The sequence below is a fragment of the Gorilla gorilla genome, chromosome 2 (genome assembly GCF_029281585.2).
Source record: "Gorilla gorilla gorilla isolate KB3781 chromosome 2, NHGRI_mGorGor1-v2.1_pri, whole genome shotgun sequence".
NCBI lineage: Eukaryota > Metazoa > Chordata > Mammalia > Primates > Hominidae > Gorilla > Gorilla gorilla.
This window is the reverse complement of record NC_086017.1, coordinates 170825501-170845036: the sequence shown is the minus strand read 5'-3', so window position 1 is coordinate 170845036 and position 19536 is coordinate 170825501. Positions and strand designations below refer to the sequence as shown.

At 40.1% G+C, this 19536-nt stretch overlaps 1 protein-coding gene and 1 long non-coding RNA gene across 9 annotated transcripts in view; one reads left to right on the top strand and one right to left on the bottom strand.

Annotated features, from left to right (window-relative positions):
- SCHIP1 (schwannomin interacting protein 1) overlaps window positions 1-19536 on the bottom strand; it is an 819796-nt gene that overhangs the window by 180614 nt on the left and 619646 nt on the right. The window lies entirely within an intron of this gene.
- On the top strand, window positions 3825-8831 carry LOC129532461 (uncharacterized). Its single transcript, XR_008678229.2, has 5 exons — window positions 3825-4140; window positions 5540-5664; window positions 8348-8413; window positions 8518-8588; window positions 8702-8831. It is a non-coding gene; the product is annotated as an uncharacterized lncRNA (long non-coding RNA).

Here is a 19536-nt window from a genome sequence, read left to right as displayed (position 1 = left end):
GAATTTGAATGTTGGCCTGCCTTGCTAGGTGGGGAAGTTCTCCTGGATAATATCCTGCAGAGTGTTTTCCAACTTGGTTCCATTCTCCCCATCACTTTCAGGTACACCAATCAGATGTAGATTTGGTCTTTTCACATAGTCCCATATTTCTTGGAGGCTTAGTTCATTTCTTTTTACTCTTTTTCTCTGAACTTCTCTTCTCACTTCATTTCATTTATTTGATCTTCAGTCACTGATACCCTTTCTTCCAGTTGATCAAATTGGCTACTGAAGCTTGTGCATGCATCACGTAGTTCTCGTGCCATGGTTTTCAGCTCCATCAGGTCATTTAAGGTCTTCTCTACGCTGTTTATTCTAGTTAGCCATTTGTCCAATCTTTTTTCGAGGTTTTTAGCTTCTTTGCGATGGGTTCAAACATTCTCCTTTAGCTCAGAGAGGTTTGTTATTACTGATCTTCTGAAGCCTTCTTCTCTCAACTCGTCAAAATGATTCTCCATCCAGCTTTGTTCTGTTGCTGCTGAGGAGCTGCGTTCCTTTGGAGGATTAGAGGCGCTCTGATTTTTAGAAGTTTCAGCTTTTCTGCTCTGGTTTCTCCCCATCTTTGTGGTTTTATCTACCTTTGGTCTTTGATGATGGTGACGTACAGATGGGGTTTTGGTGTGGATGTCCTTTCTGTTTGTTAGTTTTCCTTCTAACAGTCAGGACCCTCAGCTGCAGGTCTGTTGGAGTTTGCTGGAGGTCCACTCCAGACCCTGTTTGCCTGGGTATTACCAGCAGAGGCTGCAGAGCCACAACTATTGCAGAACGGCAAATGTTGCTGCCTGATCATTCCTTTGGAAGCTTCCTCTCAGAGGGGCACCCAGCCCTATGAGGTGTCAGTCAGCCCCTACTGGGAGGTGCCTCCCAGTTAGGCTACTCAGGGGTTAGGGTCCCACTTGAGGAGGCAGTCTGTCCGTTCTCAGAATTCAAACTGCATGATGGGAGAACCACTACTCTCTTCAAAGCTGTCAGACAGGGACGTTTAAGTCTGCAGAAGTTTTGCCTCCTTTTGTTCAGCTGTGCCCTGCTCCCAGAGGTGGAGTCTACAGAGGCAGGTGGGCCTCCTTGAGCTGAGGTGGGCTCCACCCAGTTCGAGCTTCCCAGCTGCTTTGTTTACCTACTCAAGCCTCAGCAATGGCGGGCGCCCCTTCCCCAGCCTCGCTGCCACCTTGCAGTTTGGTCTCAGACTGCTGTGCTAGCAGTGAGCAAGGCTCTGTGGGCATAGGACCCTACGAGCCATGCGCGGGATATAATCTCCTGGTGTGCCATTTGCTAAGACCATTGGAAAAGTGCAGTATTAGGGTGGGAGTGACCTGATTTTCCAGGTGTTGTCTGTCATGGCTTCCCTTGGCTACGAAAGGGAATTCCCTGACTTCTTGTGCTGCACTTCCCAGGTGAGGCAATGCCTTGCCCTGCTTCGGCTTATGGTCCGTGGGCTGCACCCACTGTCCTGCACCCACTGTCCGACAAGCCCCAGTGAACCCAGTACCTCAGTTGGAAATGCAGAAATCACCCATCTTCTGCGTGGCTCATGCTGGGAGTTGTAGACTGGAGCTGTTCCTATTCGGCCATCTTGGAACCTCCTTCCTTTTTATTATTTTTTATTTTTTGAGACAGGATCTCGCTCTGTCACCCAGGCTGGAGTGCAATGGTGCACTCTCAGCTCACTGCAACCTCTGCCTCCTGGCATCAAGTTATTCTTCCCCCTCAGCCTCCCAAGTAGCTGGGGCTACGGGCGCCTCCCACCATGCTTGGCTAATTTTTGTATTTTTAATAGAGACAGGGTTTCGCTATGTTGGCCATGCTGGCCTCAAACTCCTGACCCCAAGTGATCCATCCACCTCGGCCTCCCATAGTGTTGGGATTACAGGCATGAGCCACTGTGCCTGCCCAGTTATTTAAATATTAACAATAAATGTGACCATTAACCACAAAGTCTGAGATTACCGCGAAGCTTGTAAAACACCTCGATACAGAACATTGTATTTGTTTGCTTTGCTGTAAAATATGTTATAAGAAATTCCCTTTGTTCCCAGCTGAATATGAGCTATCCATTTTGGAGAGGCCACCTATTCCTCAGTCACTAAACTCACCAGCCAAATTAAACCCCCACCATATGTATTGGCTAGGTTCTCTTATTAGTCCAAAACCTTGGCTCTAGCTTTCTCTGTATAGACCCCCTGAATCAAAGGATGCTTCTAGCAGATTCAACTTCCAACACAGAGAAGTCTGACTTATTTCATGTTATTCTTGGTTATTACATGTGGGGAGTGGCAGTGGGTAGTAAAAGAAGATAAACTAAATTTTACTATATGCATTTATGTATTGTTGAAATATTTTATCAATAATTTACTACCTTTGTAATAATAAATACCTTTGTAAGTGCTTTGAATATAGCACACTACAGACACTGTTATTCATATATGAACTGGAGTGAGGGGTTGGGGCTTCACATCTTCCTCCATACACTGAAGTGAACCAAAAACTACCCTCCTGTTACTTTTCCTGAAGCTGAATCTGTTCAAAGATGCATTTCCTTTTTCTTTCTTTTTTTCTTTTCTTTTTCTTTCTTTCTTTCTTTCTTTCTTTCTTTCTTTCTTTCTTTCTTTCTTTCTTTCTTTCTTTGTCTTTCTTTCTATCTCTCTTTCTTTCTCTTTCTTTCCTTTCTGTTTCTCTTTCTTTCTCTTTCTCTTTCTCTTCCTTCTTTTTTTTTTTTGATGGAGTTTCACTCTTTTTGCCCAGGCTGGAGTGCAATGGCACGATCTTGGCTCACCACAACCTCTGCCTCACAGGTTCAAGCAATTCTCCTGCCTCAGCCTCCCTAATAGCTGGGATTACAGGCATGCACCACCACGCCTGTCTAATTTTGTATTTTTAGTAGAGATGGGGTTTCGCCATGTTGAGGCTGGTCTCAAACTCCTGACCTCAGGTGATCTGCCCACCTTGGCCTCCCAAAGTGTTGGGATTACAGGCGTGAGCCACCGTGCCTGGCCTGCCTTTCTTTCTTTCTTTCTTTCTTTCTTTCTTTCTTTCTTTCTTTCTTTCTTTCTTTCTTTCTCTCTTCTTTCTTTTTCTTTCTTTCTCTCTCTTTCTTTCTTCCTCCTTTCTTTCTCTCTCTCTTCCTTTCCTTTCCCTTTCTTTCCCTTCCCTTCCCTTCCCTTCCCTTCCTTTCCTTTCCTTTTCCTTTTTCCATCACTCAGGCTAGAAAGCGGTGGCATGATCATAGCTCACTGCAGCCTTCAGCTCCTGGGCTCAAGTTGTCCTCCCGCCTCAGCCTCCCGAATAGCTGGGACCACAGATGTGCCACCATGACCTGCTAATTAATTTTTTTTTTTTTGTAGTGACAGGGTCTCTCTATGTTGTTCAGGCTGGTCTTGAACTTCTGGACTCAAGTGATCCTCCTGCCTCAGCCTCCCAAACTGTTGGGATTACAGGCATGAGCCACCAGACTGGATCACAGATGCATTTTCTTGACATCTACTTTATTGGCCTGCCCATCCATTAATTTTTAAAAAATTGAATTAATTGCCAGCATTAAAAAGCTCAGATGATCTTTGCATAAAAATACAATATGGTGAATAAAATGGATTTTTACTTTGCATACATTCTACATATTGTCACTCCCCGCCTCCAGAGGTTGGACAGCTGAAAGGGACATTTCTAAGCTGGGCAGTCAGATGTGATTTAGCTTTAACTTTGACCAACGAGATGCATTCAAGTGAGATTTAAAAGGCAGCAGTCCTGGCTGCTCCTGGTGGTAGGCATGATCAGATCAAGCCTGCTTTGGGGTTTTTTGTAGCAGCGTTCCTGCCACCAGCTTTGTAAGGGTCAAAAGGTGGGTGGTGTCAGCAGCATCTTTAAGCTGTTGTTATTTTTGTTGTTAGTGTGACCCTGGATGGGTGAAGCATGGCTCTGGAACCAGCAGCAGCAGCAGCAGCAGCAATATCTTCCTAATCCCTAGGTCATTCCCAGAGCAAACCGTTCAGGGGGAAGCTTACTGATTTCCGGTCCTCTGACTCAGGCAGAGTTGGCAGCTTCCTTCAGGGCCGATTCTTCATTGTTCCCTGTCAGCAAGTCCTGGAGGCCTGGCCTCAACACATAGTAAGCACCTAATTCCCTGCGTTGAAGCCCTTTGCCCCTTATGCTTAAAATAGCTAGAGCGGTTTCTGTTTTCTGTAATAGAACTCTAATACACAGGAAAAATAAGAGACCTAGCAACATCTGGCCCTATTTCAGTTCTGATAACAATAGGCTGGTTATGAGCAATAGGCTCTAGGTTACATAGTCCCTACCACACCTTATTGTAACCCCCAAATGGAGACCATTTGTCAAATGCTATTTTATCATTGTATTTTTTAGTGTTTGTTTTTAACAGACATCCATTTCTCTTCATTGTTTTACCTTCTTGCACTCTGTAGGGATTTGAGTTTGAATCCTTACTAATACCTACCCGAAGCTTGGTGGAAAACATTTTTTTTTTAAATTTCTTAAAGAATATTATTCTTTCATTTTGAACATACTCCAAAATGTCCCCTAATTAAAGTCAGAAAACTGGACACCTAAACTGCATTATTTAGGTCCCAGTTAGAACTGTTTTTACTGAACAATGAAACTAGTGTTATTAATCCTAAGGGTGTTGTTGAGGAAACTGTAATGTCACCTCTATAGGGACACAACAAAGAGATTTCTTTCAAGTCAAGTTTTATCTTATAATCACGTAATAGGTCACGCTTGCTTTTTGCATTGGCTGTTAGAAAGGTAGGGCCCGAGGCTACCTGAAGGGCTGACTTCTCACACTGTACATGGCTTTATTTAGGCTTTTATGTTGTGTACTAGCCCTACTCCTGACTGGGTCTCATGGTTACTATCCTGTTTTTCTCTTTAGCAGATTTATTCATATTTTTTAAAAAATTCCATTGTGCTTTTTTCTTTTAGTTTTATAGTTTCAGATCTTACATTTAAGACTTTAACCCATTTTGAGTTGATTTCTTTAAATTTAATTTTTGTTTCTTATTGACAAATAATTACATATTTATGGGGCAAAATATGATGTCTTAGTACATGTATACATTGTGGAATAAACAAATTAGACTCATTAACATATCTGTCCCCTCACATACTTATCATTTCTTTGTGGTAAGCACATTTAAAATCCACCTTTAGGAATTTTGAAATATACATTACATTATTTTAACTATAGTCACCTTGTGCAATAGATCATCAGAACTTGTCCCTCCATCTAACTGAAACTTTGTACCCTTTGACTAACATTTCCCCTCGCTCTGCCTGCTGCCTTCCCCTCTCCGACCAGCCTCTGGTACCAGAGAGATCATGCAGTTTTTTCTGTGCCTGGCTTATTTCACTTAGCAGAATGTTCCCTGGATTCCACTATGTTGTTTCAAATGACAAAATTTTGTTCTTTTTTAAGGCTGCATGTTATTTCATTAGGTGTATCTAGCGTATTAAAAAAAAAGCAATTCATCTGTGGATGGTCACTTAGGTTGGTTCCATATCTTGGCTGTTGTGAATAGAACTGCAGTGAACATGGAAGTGCGAACATCTCTTCAACATACAGATTTCATTCTTTTGGATGTATACCCAGAAGTGAGATTGCTGGATCATATGGTAATACTATTTTTAGTTTTTGGAGGAATCTCCATATTATTTTCCAAAATGACTGTACTACTAATTTACATTCCCACCAATAGTGTGCAAGGGTTCCCTTTTCTCCACATCTTTGCCAATACTTATATCTCATCTTTTTGATAATAGCCATTCTACAAGGTGTGCAATTTTTATTGTACTATGTTTAATACCCCTATTAAATCTTCTTGTAACAAGATGGAGAATGAATATTTTAATAAACTGCCTTCACTTCCCCTGCTCTATTCCTTTGATTATTTCTAATAGACATCTGTTCCTTAGTTCCCTCTGCTTCCCTGTGCTCAAGCATGCATTTCCTCCACTGTCTTAACAGACCAAGGCTATTCATGGGTGTGTTTGGGATTTTGCAGTCTAACAAATATTCTAAAGATATGGTCAAGTCAAAGAGTGAGAAACTTTCAGCAGAAATCAATTCGTTCAGTGATTATTGCTAAGAATCACAGGAGCTACAGATTTCTGTGTAAATCAAATGGAAGACTCAGTTTTTTTGGGAAGCAAATAATTATACTTCTTTTGATGACATAAGACTGAGAAATATCCAACATCTGATCTTAAGCTAACCTGTTTTTTCCTTTTTTTATTAAATATTTTATTTTGAAATAATTATAATTTACATGCTATTGTAAGAATAATACAAGAGCTTTTGTATAACTTTTACCCAGTTTCCCAAAGGAAATATCTTACAAAACTAGAACAATATCACAGATAAGATATTTATAGAGATACAGTCAAGATACAGAATATTTTCATCCTCACAAGAATCCCTCATGTTACTCTTTTATAGCCATATTCCCTTCCCCACCAACCCCACCCCCTCTTCAATCCCTGGAAACCACTAATATTTTCTTCATTTGTATACTTTTTAAGTCTCAAGAATGAGCCAATCTCTTTGGCTGGCATAAATGTTCATCACCAATAAGTACACTACACTTACCAGCACCCTTCCCCCATGTTGATCCATTATTTGCTCTTCTTTAACCTACTGTATGCCTGAGAAGGCTGACCTTTGAGGATCACATGACCCAGGCTCCCTGTTCTCTGGCTTCCAATTGGGTTCAGCTGTTGAAGGAACTCGCAGAAAATGGAGGGAGTGGGAGAAGAGAGATATAAGAGTATTCATCCCCCTGTGCACCTCCCCACTCCAATTCCTTGTCATGATTAGGGCACTGGCTACATTAGCTGTGTTGGAAGATTGCAGCTCCAGTTAGGTGGTCCTATTTCCATGGCTTGAGGTTCTCTTTAGACTCAGGTCACTTGGTTCATTGCCTTTTAGGCCTAAGGGTGACAGCTCTCCATGCTTGCTAGTTCCTGCGTACCTCACCATCTCACATTGGTTTCCTTAACCCTGCCCATACCTCTGTAAATGTGTGAAGGTTTCATAAAACCTTTCTCAACCAAACTCTTTGAGTGGGCCATTGGTGCCTGTGAAGTCCTCACTGATGGAGTGATTCTAAGGATTGGTTTAAAAACATCTGCCCCTGGTTTAAAGCTTTTAAGAGAGAGAAACTTTCATTCATGCCTATTTCAATTCACCTATGCAACTTAAAAAAAATTCATCCTCTCTCTTTTCTTCTGTCCACCCCTCTTCATTTTATCTTCTTGACCACTGTCCTCACTTCAAATGCTAAATCTAAGCAATTTAGGCTTTCTCCTGGGGGACCTCCAACTTAGCCTTTTATCTTACCATCTCTCTTCCTTGGCCTTGGAGGAAAGGATCCAACAAGTCATCTCTGGAGACTCATCTTGAATGTAGGACCCATTTGTCTCACCACAATTGCCTACATTTGGAGTGAGTGTGTAGGTTATGTGTTGAACTCTTGTCTTGTGCTTTCTTCTCTGTGCTTTCCCCTCTCCCCTTTGCCAGAATGGACCCAGCCTTTTTGTGTTTCCTGACTCAAGAGTTTTGGGAAGACTCAGGCCCACTTTGTGTCAAGCACTGTTCTAGCCTAGGTCATCAAAGACACTGGCTTTGTGTTCTGGAATATAGGGAGAGACAGAGATATTTTGAAGAGAGGGAGGAAGAATGGAAGGAGAGAAAGAAGTGGGAGGGAGAAAGATAAGAAAAAGGTGGAAGAGGAGGAGAAATACCAGAGAGAAGAGAGTGCTTCAGATGAGAAAAGGGACAGAAACCTTGGTCAGGTGAGTTGCCTGCTGTCAAGGGGTGAAGCTACCTTGGAAAATGAATTTATCAGGCACCACTTTGATGAACTGAAAATTAGGAAGGACAAAGGAATCCAATAATCATTAAGATTGCATTCTTTGATCTAGAACAATTCTTTGATCTACGGGAAAAGTTCCCTGATCTAGGCAAGAGTAATATTTAATTAGGTTCAAAGAAAAATGAAAAATTATGGGATCTTGTTCATAACAGATTTGTGGACCATGGTTCACACTACCTACTATTAATGATTTGATAATCCCAGCCTTAATGCTGAGATTTTCAGGATCCAAGAATGGACTGTTTCGTAGTTTAAAATGTTCTTGTTCTACCTTCAATAAATAACTTGTCATTGTCATTTCATGTACATTTATGGATTATCACTAAAGTTTAATAAACACTACACATTGGCTTGGGCTAATCATTTTGCACCCCTTATTTCATTTATCTTAATCCTGTGAAATATATATTTCTCTAATTTTGCAGATAAGAACTCTTAAGTGCTGAGAGCTTAAATAACTTACCTAAGGACACACAACTCATATGTGGAAGGTATGGAATTCAGCTCTATCTTTTAATGATTATACCATATTGCTTTTTGATGAGGCATATTTTATTCAATGATCTTGACCGCTCTTCCCTTTTCTCCTGGGTAGCTCCTACACATCCTTTGGATCTCTGATAAAGAGTCATATACTTAAAGAGCCATCCTCACATTCCTGCCCAGGTATACCCCAAATAAAAGTTATCATAGCACTGTGCATTCCTCTTTTGTAACACTTGCCACCATTGAAATTTTATTTGCTTGTGTGATTATTTTGTCTACCTTCTCTCCTCTAGACTGTGAGCTGCATGAGAGAGGACATGTCTCGTTTTGTTCCATTACATCTCCAGCACTTAAGAGTGCTGGACACATAACGAGTACCTGACACATAACGAGTGCTGAATAAATGTTTGTTAACTGATGAAATGAATCCTTTGTCTTTATTTCATAGAATTAAAGATGCCTTGAGTCAGAAGTCACCCCATCCCACTCACCCTTTAGAGGTCCTTTAGCACCATTTTAACCAACTGGTCAACTAACTGATCTTGAACACTCCATATTTGAATAGGTCTGACCACTAGTGGCAGCCACTATTCAGGGGAGTATAGTAACGAGCTCCAGTGCTCTCCCTTACCCTACAACTCATGAAAGACTTCACCCAAGTTTTTTCTTCTTTAGACTGTGTGTGCCCATTGCTTTAGACTACTCTCCTGTGATCATCCTGTCTGTATTCTCCTGAATGTGTGCCCCTCATGTTTGGTATTCAGGGAAAAGATCTCAACATTAGATATGGTCTGACCAGATTTATTAGATTCTGAAGTGATATTCTGCTAATTTAATCTCACTGCTAATTTATACAGAGTTTGCAGACAACTTCAACTTCCATTTAAAATACATATAATGGAGGTAGTTTGATCACTGCCCAGTGTTTCCTAAGTACCTGTGCTGTGCCTCTCTCTTCCACACCACTCTGTTCCTCTTGACACACTGGAAGCCAAAAATTCTCATTCACCCTATTTAAAGAACTGGCAAGAGGCTTAAGGGTATCCTGGACAATTGAGAAATGGGGGATATTCATATGGGGCAGTATAGGTGGAGTTAAAAAAAAGTCTTGAGATACAGGTGAATGTTCTTAGGCTGAAAAAAACCACAGATGGCATGAGAACACCTATTGATAGAAGGAATAGCAAAATAGCCCCTCCACCCATGCTGTGTGTAGTGCTCTTTCAAGCTATAATTAGCTTCCCATGAAAGCTCCTACGTAGCTCCTACACATCCTTTGGATCCCTGATCAAGAGTCATATCCTAAGGCCTGGCGCGGTGGCTCACACCTGTAATCCCAGCACTTTGGGAGGCCGAGGCGGGTGGATCACGAGGTCAGGACTCCGAGACCAGCCTGGCCAAGATGGTGAAACCCTGTCTCTACTAAAAATACAAAAATTAGCTGGATGTGGTGGCGCATGCCTGTAGTCCCAGCTACTTGGGAGACTGAGGCAGGAGAATTGCTTGAACCCGGAAGGCGGAGCTTGCAGTGAGCCGAGATCGTGCCACTGCACTCCAGCCTGGGCGACAGAGCGAGACTCCATCTCAAACAAAACAAAACAAAACAAAACAAAACAAAACAAAACAAAACAAAACAAAAAATAGTCATATCCTTAGAGCGGCATTCTCACATCCATCCTGCTACCGAACTCCAACAGTTCTGCATGGTCTTCTGATGTTGACCATCTTCACCTCCACCAAACCTCTTCGCGGAGTGACTCCAGGTCAGGTTCTCCTCTCCCCTATCCCTGACTCCAAGTGCTGATCTCTCTCTATATCTGCCACTTCTCCTTGAGGGGAAGCTGAGGTCTTGGCCCTTCATCTAATCTCTTTCTATTTCTATGTTATGATCTCTGGGGACCCTCAAGATGGTGCTTTGGTTCTCAAAAGCATGCTTCAGAGTCACAAAGCCAAACCTGTACCATTTATTCTCTTTTATTATCAATGTAAGCATCCTACTTTCCTGAAGACAATGTGGTCACATAGAAGGAAGCTGGAAAAGAAAAACCCAAAATTAATTTTTGAAAATATTGTATTGTTGGCCGGGCACCGTGGTTCACGCCTGTAATCCCAGCACTTTGGGAGGCTGAGGCAGGTGGATCCCCTGAAGTCAGGAGTTCAAGAACAGCCTGGCCAACATGGTGAAACCCTGTCTCTGCTAAAAATACAAAAATTAGCCAGGCGTGGTGGCACATGCCTGTAATCTCAGCTACTCACGAGGCTGAGGCAGGAGAATCGCTTGAACATGGGAGGTGGAAGTTGCAGTGAGCCAAGATCGTGCCATTGCAGTCCAGCCTGGGCAACAAGAGGGAGATTCCCTCTAAAAAAAAAAAGAAAAAAGTAAAAAAGAAAGAAAGAAAAGAAAGAAAGAAAGAAAGAAAAAAGAAAGGAAGGAAGGAAGAAAAAAGAAGCAAGAAAGAAAAAGAAAGAAAGAAAGAAAATATTGTATTATTACAATTGTGTTGCTGCTAAGCTATATCTCTATTGGTGCCGTGAATTCTTTTGGCCTCAATAACATAATCTGAACACTTTTGAATGGAGGTTTTCTTGGTGTTGAAGAGATTATTTTGTTTAAAGGAAATTCCCATTTTAATTTTCAGTGGAATTGCCTAATATGATATATGGTCTTTCATTAAAAATGCTCATTTATTCAAGAACCATTTATTAAGTGACTGCTAGATGCCAGGATGTTTGCTTTTCTACTTTCCTTATTTAAAGAACATGTGCCTGGGAATTATCAGAATCTATATACTCTGATAATGAACAAGATAGTCTTTGTTCTAATGGACTAAGCTTCTAGTGCATTTTTTTTTTTTTTTTTTTTTTTTAGAAAAAATTGCTGGAACGCAATGGCACCATCTTGGCTTACTACAACCTCCACCTCCCAGGTTCAGGTGATTCTCCTGACTCAGCCTCCCGAGTAGCTGGGACTATAGGTGCATGCCACCATGCCCAGCTAAGTTTTTGCATTTTAGTAGAGACAGAGTTTCACTGTGTTTCCCAGGCTGACCTTGAACTCCTGAGCTCAGGCAATCCATCCGCCTTGGCCTCCCAAAGTGCTAGGATTACAGGCGTGAGCCACTGTGCCCGGCCTAGTGCAATTTTAGTATGGATATATTCATGTGTTCATTCAACATGTTTTCTGAGCCCCAGCTTAGCCTTTGGCACTCAATGTAGGAAAGACATGCCACCTGTACTCAACTGTAGTGGACAAAATAGATAAATAAGACAATAACTACTTTAAAGAGTCTTTAAGGTTATTTGATGCAGACAAGGAAGGCCTTGAGTCAAGGAGAACTTCTCAGAGGATGTGAGCCTTTGGCTTTAATTGTGGGGATGAAAAGGAGTTTACCAAGTGAGGAAATATGAGATAGAGGCTTCAGAACTTGCAAAACACAGAGGCAAGAGAATGAAGAGTAAGTTTGGAGAATGACAACCTGTAGACCAAGAAGAATGACTTTTGTCCAAATACAGTTCATCATGTAAGAAAGAATTTAAGTTCTCTGAATCCCTGTGTTCCTTCTTTCTTAACAAGAATAAAAATTTGACAGCCTAAGTGGAAACCATCCACATGCTTGCTGGTATGAATGAACTGTATCATGCTGAGAGACACTGGTGCCTCAGAAATGCTTCAGTGCACTAGAAAGCAGAGAAATGTCAGGGGTTGGTTCTAGAAGTGAGATTGCTTGGGAATCTATTTTTTTTCCCTAAAATATTATGGTATGTCCTGCTGTGGGACCTCTAGTTCAATTCTGCAGTTTTTTTGTGACACAATTTACCCATATCTCTACGGTATATCAGCTACAAATCCTGGGAAAAATCCATACCGGGCATTGGTAGATATCACTTACTGTCAAGCATGACTTCAACTTTTCCTCTACCACGTGTTCTTAGGTTAATAAGAGGAAATGCTTTTGAAAAGTGAACATTTATGGAAGACAGTTTGGAAAAACAATTTTCTTCAATGTAAATGGTTGATGGAGTTTTTATTTATTCAATCTATAAGTGCCCTGGGATGCTCCTTGGTACTGCAAATGAAGTTCTTGAATCATTTGATTCCTTGTGACTGACCCTTCTTACCTGCTTCAGTCTAAACAGAAAGGTACCACACTGGGTTCTAATCACTCGGCTGAATTAAGATCAATGCTATGAATTCAGCTTAAGATCCCAAATAACAGCCTCCTCCTTTACACCTCAGCACTCAGAGGATGACTAGTAGATAAAGAATAAATGTATGTACTATGTCAATTATACTGACAATTGTTTAAGGAAGAATTGCCAATTTTATAAATGGAAATGCAAGTAAAAGGATATCATTGACCTTTTAACTGATAGGTCTACTTGTTTCAAAAGGTCATCACAAACTTTTGCTATTTCTTGGTCTTGAAAATAGCCCTTTCATTGAACTGGAAAAATATTTTAAAGTTTTGAAATGTACAAACGTTGTATAATAAAGTTGGTATAGTTGAACCTTGGAAAATTAAGTGCATGAGTACAATTGCACTTTCTGTTTCAAATGCTTCACTCATTTTCTGAAAATTTCAATAAGAAACTAGTATCAGATCCTAAATTAACCTGCTAGGAGGAATCTGGACAAGTTATTTTCAGAGCGCATTTTTTCTTTACAGAATTCATCTTAGCTTCTTGCTCTTCGCTTAGACTTTGAAGCTCACTTCTTTAGATGTATTGTCAGGGGAAGATTAGGCTTGGCTTTATGAACTGTCATGGAAAAAGAGATGGCCAGAGGGTCTTAATTTACATAGGAAAGTGAAAGGAACAGGCATTGAGTAAATTTCTGTTATAATTTTGCGATTAATAGTTTCTTGGGGTATTAGGAATATTGAGTGACTTAATAGATTACTTTGGTTTAGTCAAAATTTACTCACAAAATGATAACTGAGGAGAGATTTCCTTCTGCCTTTGGAACATGTAATGAAATGAAGAATTTGGGGAATTTCTTCTTTATCTCCATCTCATTTAGTGCCTCTGGAAACTGGGGTGATGAAGCAGTGATTCAGGAACAATGACCAATTACACTATGCCAACTGGAGATTTTATTTTAGCTAGAAAAGTTTTAAAAATAATTCCCTTTTCATTACCACAAGCAAGTAAACTCTCTCAAGCTCGTGTATTATTCAATGTCAAAATGGATTTATTTCCCAGTTAGAACTTTCAGGAAATTTGTCAGGATTCTGCAATGCCCCAACCTATACCCCAGGGTACCTCAAAAGTGTAGATTTGTACTGGGGTAGGTACAATGATCATCATCTACATTTTACAGATGAGTAAATTGAGACCAAGCTTTGGAGCTTGGACTTCAATGTAGATCAGTCTTCATTCAAAGAACATGCTAGTAACCACTACACTATTCTGACTCATATTGCTTGAAGTCTGCCCAATGTCTCCTATTACTCTTTCCCTCATGGTGCCTTTTTCTCATGTAAACTATTTGCATGAGAAAATAGAATATAAAGCAAAGAAAAAAAAGGTCACTGAGGATTAAGAAGGCCACTACATAGCCTTGAAAATCTAAGAAAATTATAAGACAAATTACAAGGAAAATGGACAAATACATGATTGTGATCCAATATTTAAAAGTATATATAAAAAACAACAGATCACATAGAAAATATATAGAACCAGTATACAGAAAATATGCTTTCTTTTCAAGTATTTACCATGTATTAGGTTATAAAGGAAAATAAATGTTTAAATATAAGTTATTAAAGAATCAAGATCATCCAAACCATTTTCTTTGATGACTATGCAATTAAATATCAAATTAGCAGTTAAAAGTACCTATTTCTTTGAAAATTTAAAATCACACCTAAAAACTCATGGTTTAAAAAGGATATACTGTTGATAGTAGGGAAGGTTGTGCGTGTAGGGGGCAGGGGTATATAGGAACTCTGTACTTTGTGCTCAGTTTTGCTATGAACACAAAACTCTAAAAAATAAAGTTTATTAACCATAAAAAAGGATGCACATACACTCATAATGAAAATGACAAAAATGTTAGAGTTGAATGACAATGAAAGGCAATTTAAAACAGAAAGGGTAAAAAAGTTTACCATAGTTCCTTCTGTAGATAGAGATGATCATTCTCGAAAGTCTGGTGTATATTCTGGAAGGATATATTGAATGTTTACTCTGCCAGGCCTTGTGCTTAATATTATTGTATTTAATCGCATTAACATCCCTATCAGACAGGAACTTTAATCATCCTCATTTTAAGATGAGGAAACTGAGTCTCATAGAGGTTAATTTGCCCAAGCATGTTAAAATCTAGGTTTTCTGATTACCATACCACACCACATCACACCATGCCAAGACATGACATACATACCTACTGCCTGTAACTTGCTTTCCTTTCCCCCCACCTTAATTTATTTTTCTGTCTCAGAACTGCATCTCTCTTTTTTTTTTTTTTGAGATGGATTCTCACTCTGTCACCCTAGGCTGGAGTACAGTGGCACGATCTTGGCTCACTGCAACCTCTGCCTCCTGGGTTCAAGCAATTCTCCTGTCTTAGCTGCCAGAGTAGCTAAGGCACATGCCACCACGCCTAGCTAATTTTCATATTTTTAGTAGAGACAGGGTTTCACCATATTGGTCAGGCTGGTCTTGAACTCCTGACCTTAGGTGACCCACCAGCCTCGGCCTCCCAAAGTGCTGGGATTACAGGCACGAGCCACCATGCCCAGCCCAAACTGCATCTTTTTTCTACCATTACAAACAATAAAGCAGTGAACACTCACCTACATACATCTGTACTCTCTTCTCTAATTGTTTACTTAGAAGAAATTACTAGAAGTTATATTATTACACCAACTATTGATTTTTACATTAACATTTATTAAGTGTATTTTATTCTATAATCTATCTCCCCTTATTTCATGCCATTAATTTGCTGGAGAAACTGGGTAATTTATTTTTGGAGAAACTGCATCACTTGTCCTATAGAATATAGGATTTGCCTGAGTACTTAATTTGCGTGTCACTTAGCTTGTTTCTCTATCTCCTGTGTATACTGTAAACCGATCATTTTGTGGAGGTTAGATTAGGTTTAGAGTCAATCTTTTAAGCAAGAAGACTTTATAAGAGCCAATTGTGTCTGGTGAAAGCAATTCATATACTTCTGATGTGACAACATCACATTTTATTAAGGTAGAAAACTTTCTAAATGGTGGGTATGGTTACCTCTGAGGTCTGCACCCTGTGAAATGAGATGGCCTGGCATTGTAGAACATTAGCACCAATTGCACCCATTGTATCTTCCTAGTTATAATTTTCAGGCACATGAGATCTCTTCCTAGTATACCTTCTCCATCTCTCCTTTCCTTCTTTGCCTAACTTGGAAAGCCTTTCTATTGTGCCTTTCATGAGTCACTGGGAGAAGCTCTAGCACAAACTACTTGCCACCTGTTTCTTCAAGAGTGTCTTAAAGATATTCTCACTCTATTTTCTTATGCCATCACTAGGTAGTGTTTGAAGGAGAATTTTCACATAATCCTGTCATACCTCATCTTAGTGATGAAGACTTGGAGAGAATTCTGCTAAGATCCAGTACTAAGAAGCTAAGATTCTCCAGGCTACCAATGTCACTGCTGATCTTCCCATATCCATCCTTGCCTCACCCTGTGTGGATGTGATACTTCCCACAGCCTTACAACCACAGTTTGCACAGCCCTCCAGCATAATCTTGGTTCTCCCTTCCTTGCTCACCTCTCAAGTCTGCATTTTGTGGATAAACATCCCAGATGACTTCACTCAACACTCCTTCCTGGGTGTTACCTGCTTCTACTGGGTTCACTCCAACCCTCGGAGAGAGACCCAGCCAGAAATCCAGGTGTAACATAATGGTTAAAAGCACAGGCTCAGGAGCTGGTAGATCTAGGGTTGAAATTCACCAATAGCACTTTCTGTCAAGTTACTAACATATACAAGTCCCAATTTCATAGTTTGTAAAATGGGGATATTAATATTTATTATATAAGGTTGTCATGAAGATTAAATGTGATAGAGCAAATGCCTGTCAATGACTGACATGTGGTAAATGCCCAAAGAATAGAAACATTATTATGAGTGTTAGCATATTCCCATACTCATGCTATGTTCCTAGATCTTTAGCTTCCACTGGGCACAGAGACATAGTATATAAAATCTTGGTAATTAATAGAGGACATAAAATAATAAAGCAAAGTCAAATTTCATAAAGTCTACACGAAGTAATAAAATGCTTTTGAGGATAGAATAAGATCATAGAGCTAGAAGTGGTCTTAGAAGTAACTAAACCCAGACCAGTGCGGTGGCTCACACCTGTAATCCCAGCATTTTGGGAGGCCGACGCAGGCAGATCACTTGAGGTCAGACGTTTGAGACCAGCCTGGCCAACATGGAGCAACCCCGTCTCTACCAAAAACACAAAAATTAGCCAGGCATGGTGGTGCACGCCTGTAGCCTGTAATCCCAGCTACTCGGGAGACTGAAGCGCGAGAATTGCTTGAACCCAGGAGGTGGAGGTTGCAGTGAGCCAAGACCATGCCACTGCACTCCAGCCTGGGTGACTGAGCAAGACCCTGCCTCAAGAAAAAATAAAAAAATAAAAAAAAATTAAAGAACTCAGTAAGTTCAATTCCTCATTTTACAGTTGAGACAAATAAGACCTAGAGAGGTTGAGGGATCTTCTGTACCTATCAAGCAAGTGCATTGCAATGTGAACCCATGTCTGCCTTTGGCCAGGATGTTTTCTGCCACAATGTACTCGTGGTAATGACTCACTTGAAATTTATCTTTTGGCCTTGCACAAATGATGGATTACATGCCAAAATTCAAAAGAAAAATTTCTGAGTGGTACTTGTACTTTCTAGATATTTTGATGAAATGAAAGAATCAACAAAAATTTATTCGAGAGAGGGGAAAAAATACATGCTTGAAAAATACTGGGGAACATATCCTTTCTTTGAAGAGTAGGACTGATATTTATTACCATTGCTGGCAGACACTGTTTGGTCTCAGGGAATGTATTCCCACATTTAAACGTTATTTCCAATAAAAGAATAAAAAGATTCAAAGAATTTCCTTTGAATATAATTATAAAATTACCATGATAATACACAAGAAGAGTTTTGTTGCCTCCCCACATATAAGTTCTGTGAGGGGAACTAGTGGAAAATCAAAAGCAAGCCACCATGACAGGCTGTTGCTGAAAGCAGATGTGTGTGGTGCCAAATGCATGGCTGAAAGGATGCTCATTTTTGGTTTTTCTTTAACTATCCTTTTAATCTCTTTGTCTCTTGCTAATTATTATGCATAGACAAATACACATATCAAATTTTAATTGCTCCATCACACTGTACAAATGATGATAAAATAGCACTTGCAATCTGCTTTGGTAATTTTTGGACTGTAACTATGCTTTAATTTGTACAAGTGAAATGCATTTCATTTGTCTTCAAAGTAGTTATTATTCGGCCCAACTTTTTTTTTTTAGATTATCCATTTCAATATCACTTTTCTAAAAAGTATCTATGATCTATTATTGTTACTTCTCAATTGTTGATGCATATCAGTACCACCACAATTTTTGTATTCCAATATTTTATACTAAGGAAGATTTTCAAATTAAATGTGATTGCATTTCACACAGTTAATTAATTAATATTCATTACATTCAATAAAATTACCAAAGCACCTACTCTGTTCCAGAAACAGTATCAGACCCTGGAGATGCAGAGGTGAATAATGTATGGTCCTTGCCTCACGAGACCTATAGCTTAATGGGATTATATCCATCCCCTTGGCCTTAATTACAATCTATATGATAATGACTTTCAAATTTCCAGACCTGCCTCTATTGTGTCCACTGAGCTTATCATCCTTCTGTCAAAACTACCCCTCTCTCTATCCAAAAATTCCCAGTTTTACAGGAATGGCACCCAAAACTACCTAAATCTAAATATTTGGGATTATCCTTTAGTCTTTCTTCTCCCTCATGTCTTTTTCCTAATAAGTCAACAAATCCTGTTAATTCTACCTCATAGGCAGCTCTAAAGTTTGTCTACATTTCTGCTTTCCTACTGGTACTATCTAGTCCAGCCCACTAGCATCTCTCACTTGGATTAGTAACAGTGTCCCAATTAGCCTCCCTGCATCTCTAATGGGCAGCCACAGTGACCACTCTAAAAGGCATGTCTGACCATGTCACCACCCTTAAAATCGTTCAATGGCCTTTCCATTGTTTTAGGGATAAACAAATCTGACTTCCTTAGACAAGGCTTTTACAGCCCTCCTCTAGCCAGCACTGCTGTCACCGCTCCATCTTGCTGTCTTGCCAGTGCCCTACCTTTCTCCATTAATAATGAACTTATTTCAGTTACCTGAAGAGAGGCCCCATGCATGTGCTCTCTCATTTCTAGGTCTTTAATGGGCTGATCTCTTTTCCTGGTACGTACCTGAGGCTCAACCAAAGGATGGCTCCCTTAGGAAGCCTTTCCTGACCTCCTGGATTGTGTTAAGAACCCCGACACCCACAGAGTCTTCTACTTTACCACCTATGATCCATTATTGTTACTTCTCAATTGTCTTTCTCCCTGCTAGCCTGTAAGAACCAGAGAGTAGAAAACTTGTCTAAGTTGCCCACTATTGTAGGACACATGGGAATAAATATTTGTTGAATGAATAAATGAAACTGACTAAATAAATATGTTATTTATGGCAAGTGCTCTAGTAGAGGTATTTAGAGAGCTATGGAACCCAAATGAAGGCCACCTAAGTTGGAGGTGGGGTTCAAGGAATACATGTACTGCTCTCAGCACAGTGGGTGACACATGGCAAACTGAGTTTGAGGGACTAATAAGAGCAGTAAGAGTTAACTTCACTATTCACAGAAAGAAGGGCATTCCAAGTAGAGAAAACAGTCATTGTATGTGAGATAATGGAGGTGTGAATCAGCAGCAGGGGTTACAGGAGCTACACACTGTCCTGTATGGGTGACACAGGGATTGCATGGATGGATGGTAGGGTGGTGGTAAAGGAAGCCACAAATGTGAGTAGGACCTGATTGTAAACCATTTGTTATAAACCAAGG